Source organism: Amia ocellicauda, chromosome 17 (assembly GCF_036373705.1).
Source record: "Amia ocellicauda isolate fAmiCal2 chromosome 17, fAmiCal2.hap1, whole genome shotgun sequence".
In the NCBI taxonomy this organism is placed as follows: Eukaryota; Metazoa; Chordata; class Actinopteri; order Amiiformes; family Amiidae; genus Amia; species Amia ocellicauda.
This window is the reverse complement of record NC_089866.1, coordinates 12175003-12181093: the sequence shown is the minus strand read 5'-3', so window position 1 is coordinate 12181093 and position 6091 is coordinate 12175003.

The window sequence follows — 6091 nt, the reverse complement described above, 5'->3', positions numbered from 1 at the left end:
TTCCTCCGAGGCGCCAATACAACACACATCCCAAAAAGCCAGCTGGGAAAAACAAACAAATCGGACAAAACAAGCTGAAACTAAAACAACTGCACACAAAAAAACAATGACACAAAAACAAACCCGACTGTACGACTTTAGGGAACACCCCGCGGCTGTCGCAGTGCCCCCCCTCACCGCCTCCATGTCCGTACATTGAGAATAAAACCCTAACCACTGCCTCATGATGCCAAAAACACACTGTGCCTAACGCACGCACACCCCCACACAGGAGGGCGTTAGCTCAGCCGCCTTTGGCAAATAATCTTCTCCCTTTCTCCTCCTCCTCCTCTTGTCTCAAGGTAACAGAAGATGACAAAATAAAATGCATTTACAGCGGTCATGTCTCTATTAAAAACCCCGTACCGCAGCAAATAGAGAGCCAAAAAACACATACACACGCAAACACACTTGCACACACACGCACAAACACACACTCGCATACACCAGCCTGAGAAAGACCCGAATTCTCCCATGGCTATCCCCCTTCACCAATCAACAATCAGCAAGCATGACAAATAATTGTTTGCAGCTGTCATTAGCTGAAAACAAGGCAAATCTGCATATGCTTAATCTTAATTAGACAGACTTGGCACAAAGCCTCAGCGACAGTACCAAACAACATTCTCACAAAAGGGGACGAAGCTCAGACTGAGAGGAGAGAAAAAAGGAAAAAAAAGAACACCACCGAAACTCCGCCAGGCTCCAAACGAAGGGCAACAAAGGATACGTGAAAAAAAGGGGCAACGCTTTAAAGAAAAAAATAAATAACGAAAGCAATGCCAGAAAAGATGCCAAGGTTTCCTTACAGCAACATCCATTTGCACTCTCTCTGGCTCTCCCTTTGTGCCGTGTCCCAGCCCTCAGAGCTCCTCGGATAGCTGCCTGGGCCAGATGCAATGCCGCAACAGTGGAATTAATAGAAATTAAAAGCACAGGATTTTTTTTCTTTTTTTTCACCTCACATAATGCCTCCGATACTAATTAATCAACTCTTGTTTACCTCTCAAATGAGCAGGCACTGATCGACTTCTTTGAGAAATTTCCATTCAGGACGAAGAAGGACAAAAAGAAAGAGGAAAAAAGGGATGGCAAAAAAGGGAAATGAAAAGAGGAATAACTGTTTTATTCGTTTTTTGATTTTTTCCTATCTTTTTTAATAGCTGCAGCTTGTCACTGGTAAGCTGGTATGACTGTGATATGAATTAGGATTTATGATGTGAGGTAACAAAACAAACCCAAACAAGCTTTTCTGTTTCCTGCTGCACAGGGAGGGAAAAGAAAAAAAACAGGTCACAGGCTCTGCAGTAAATGCTCTGCAAAAAACTGCAAGCTGCAAAACGTGTTCGCTGCTGCCCCAGACGGCTGTGACGTCACCCAGCCAGCCAGTGCCACTTCACACGGTGCCCCCCGCTCATCGGCGCACTTTAGTGAAAGAACAACGACAACAACAAACAAAAGTCGAGGAGGAGGAGGAGGAGTAAGAGAAGGAGGACGAGGCGGGGGGGGAAGGGACACAAATGCCAATCTGCCCCCCATCCCCACCCCCCTCGAGTCTTTACCGACAGGTGGAGGTGAAGCTAAATGACGCTGGAGGGCTGAGGAGTGTTTGCCAGCCCTCCTTTGATTTCCTGGTTTTGCCTGTTGCTCCCAGGCTGTCACTAGGCACCTCTGACACAACGCAACGCGTCTCTATTTCCACACACACCACCATACAAAACAAAACAACTCACCACAAAAAAAAAACAACAACACGAGAGATGATGTTGGAACCCTGCCACCACGACGGCACCCTGAGCCAGCGCTTGGACAGCCTTCAAGGACTAGCACAGACTACGCAGCATCTGTACCTACTGGCACACTGGCATGCCTGCTTGTTTGTCTTGTTTTGTTTTTTTCCTCATACCCCCCCACCCCCTTGTCTACCACAGCGTCTGTCTACAGCCCTAAAACAGTGCCAACTGCACAACAATGAACCCTGACACGAGAAATCACAACCGCATAGATGCCCATGCCCGTTGTGTGTGTGTGTGTGGAAGGGTGCCGATCTCTTCCTTACCTGGCACGCAGCACAGAGGAATGCCAGACTGAAGCATGTGGCAGCAGCCTTTTGCACACCAGCACACTCAGCTCACGCAGGGAGAGAGGAACCAGACATGGCGGAAGGGGGAGATTGGAGGCGAATTAAAATGTCGGCACACAGATTGGGGGTAAACGTAGCTTCCGACGGGGAGCACGCCTCAATTTCCGAGGAACGCGAGCGATCTGAGCAGCCAGCTTGGCCAACCCTGGCAATGCATTCATTTTGCAGGATGTTCTTTCTTTCTTTATTTTTTTAATATATGTTATATTACATATATATATATATATATATATATTTGTAAGGGGAAAAATATAATAATAAAATAAGGATTTTTAAAAATAAATTTATGAATTAACATTGAAACTCAGTTTACTTTTGCACAATGGTTAAAATATTCCCCTTGGGTTTGTTTTCTTCTATAGTAATCAATATCTTCTAAGTTCTGGATTTCAAAACCATTTGCAAGGTAAATTGATATTCTGTATTGTAATATTTACAATCTATGCCCACAAGCGATGATGACCACGTTTTTAATTCAGCTTTAATCGCATCGGAAATGTTGCCTTCATTCATGGTTAAGTATGAGCACAATGTTTGTCGCTCTCCACTTTTAAGGTAGGAATTGTATTTATATTGTTTTATGATAGCTCTGCAGTGATAAAGCAAAGTGTTTTATGCATGTAAGAAAACATCTCACTATTTAAAGCTAAAAACGAAAAAGGAAAGCAGAAATAAAGTGCAAGCTGATATTGTTAGTCTTCCTTTAAATTAATAGCCTATATTATTAAGGTTACAATAGACTTTGCAGAGGACGTTTGTTACAATTTTATGACATGTAACAATTTGTATGCTAGATAATTGTGTCTTTAATATTTGATATGGTATACATAGATTTAATTTTATAATTTGTATTATAATTTATTAATTAAATCTTTAAATGCCATGGCACTCTTAATCCATTCAAATTATCAAGACAAATTTTTACACCTTCATGGATTATTGAAATTATATAGTTGATTTAAAATGTACGTCAATACTAAGAGTTATGTGGAACTCATGTTATTTTAAGCAAAACAAAAAATATTAATTATAAATACATTAACCAAAGTTTTCAGTTTTTATGGATGTCTTATACTTAATCAGGTTATTTTGAAACATGCTAGAACAAAATTATGTATTATACACATTTATCTGTAATATTGCAAAACAAATAACAAATAGAAGGCAAAGATATTAAAAAAATACAATTATATATTTAAGGTAGTGTGAAAATAATGTCTTTAGTCAAAGAAGCATTCTAGGGAAATATGTTGTTGATAATGGAACAATTTGAAAAACACAGTATATGGCTTTTTTATTCATGGAGTGAAATTTAACTATCTGTGCCAAGAGGGTTAAGGTTTGGGATATTTACAATTTTAAAGTTAAAATATTTCCACAAAGATCCATAACCTCTACAGTTGCACCTCTGTCTTTATATAGACTTGATCGCAAAACTACTGGGGTTACAAAATGCAACAGACAGTTGTGCACAATGCATTGAACTGCGTTTTCTATGGGACTGAGGTCAGGTTTCTGAGCAGACTGTGAAATCCTAAGCTATTCTCCACTCTGAGCCTCCCGCTCTGTGACACTGTGTCGGTGACAGTAGGAGCTCTTACTATAAACACACGATGAGAATGGCCAAAGAGTGTTTTCCAAAATGACACAACATTGAAATTTGGCCACGGTTCCCTTATAAACCCGCATAAAATAACAGAATATGACCTCTGGTAAAATCTATTACAGACTGATGGAAATCCAAATTCCTACATAGGACAGCATTTGCATAAACCAGTATATTCAGTTTGCTTTACTCTTCAAACACCAATATCTATTATGGAAGACTAACATAAACAGTTACCAATACTTAGGATAACATCCTTAGATATGGGATTGTGTATTTTCCAAAATGAGTGTTAATCTTGCTCAGGTCACAGATATGTGAACCGTCCTTGCGGCATTTGAGCAAGATGCCACGATTCCTTCAAAACAAATGCTTCAAAAAGTTATAGAGGCCAGAGTTTGAAAGATCAAGAGAGTGTCTTTAATGTCCTTTAGCAGAATGTCTTAAGTGTAATAACAAAAAGATGATGATCAAAGTTAGAACAACCTTCTTTATTTATTTTTAGCTTATTACAAATAACAGCTTTTCCCACTGAGGACTGTAGCAGTGCGTGCACTCATCTGGAGTATATTTAAATACCAATTAAATCAAACAGGCCTTTTACATCAATGGAAAAAAGAGAGAGGGAGAGGTGGCACTGACTATATTATCTTGTGATTAATGTAAGAGAATAGGCTTTTCAATGGGGGTCGGCTTCACAGACTGTCTGGAGGAAAACACTGGCTGAACAATAGGAAGGCTGAGCAGCCCTGAGTGAATAATGCACACTACGTGACATCAGTAGGGGGAATTTCCAAACACGCCACAAAATTGTGTAATTAAACAGCACCGGCATTAATTAAATCAGGCCGAACGAGGCGGGCCACTGTTTATATAGAGCGTCAGTAAAAGATGGAGAAAAAAACAAACAAACAAGCAAACAAACAAACAAACAAAAAACGTAACATGACTGCTGCACTGCGTGTCATTTGATTGGGATTATTTTTCCTATGTTTATTTTGTAATGGAGCCATTTCTTTTGAATTGGTGATGTTCCAAGTGAAGTCCCGGAGTTCAGTAAATACCCACGTCAAGGTAATGTAAAACAGTATCTATTTTTATGGTATGTGCAAAGAACGCAGCGGGATCACACAGAACACATTCAAAGTGTCCAGCGAGGAGCTCTGGGTAGTTATGCGTTAGAGACACAGCCGAACAGCTCCAACATTACCTCCAACGCTTGACTTTTTGAGGTGGTAGTCACAGGGTATTTAGTTCAGTCTGCTTGCCTTTGTAAACCCCAACTAAATATCCTGCTGATTAACCATACAGCACAATCTGGAGACTGAAGTTAGATCTCTTTACTCTGGTGTAATAAAACGATTCTGACAGAAAATAATTGGGCCAATGGGGTTTTCTGTTGTTTTTACGTATGCGACTTCACTGTTTTTACTAAACACATACATTTGGTAAAAAATGTTACTTTTCTTTTTCCATAAAATAAATATACAATAAAAAACACATACAGCATACATTGTTTTTGGAATGTGCAGGTCTAATACCACTATACAAAATGTAAATGCCTTTAACATATCCTAGAGCAGTACTTCTGTCATTAGGACATTTACTGAGGAGGTAGCCTATATACCACGAATTGTAAGATCCAAAAAATTATCAATTTATTTTGTTGTTTTCTTGAATCCTCTATTGCATATTCTACCACAACGGTAACAAGTGTTTTATGGGCTTTCGAGTATAGTAGCTTGGTCAAAAAGTGTTCAGAGGTGTGGCAATTGCGGTAAATGTGTTCATTTGGCCAAAATACCTATTCTGAGAAAATGTGATGTATTATAAATGTTTTAGCAATTACACAATGTTACCTCCAGGACACATACCTAGAACTGAGTTCCCAAAATATTTGTGGGAAAAAAATATATATATATTTTGCAGTATAGCAATAGACCTATTTAAATAAAAAAATAAAATATATGAAAACATTGTCTTCCATCGTGTTTTTTACCTACATATTACAAGGTCATCATTCCTCTCCAGATCTCTGTGCTGCCTTCTTGCCCACCATCCTCCACTTTAGACCCTGTGTGTGTGAGGAACAACATAGCAAAGTGAGTTCTCCAACATGGTCTATACAGGAAGTTGTGCAACTGGCCTACAATAAAATAATTGAAATGAATGCGTCTGTTTGTGCCCTGCAAAGAACCAGTTATGGGGTGTGCATTTGTGTTGGGTGAGTGTTCCCATGTGCCACTTGGGAAGAGACTTAACTTTAATGACGAAATTCCAAATATGTTCACTTCACTTGACTT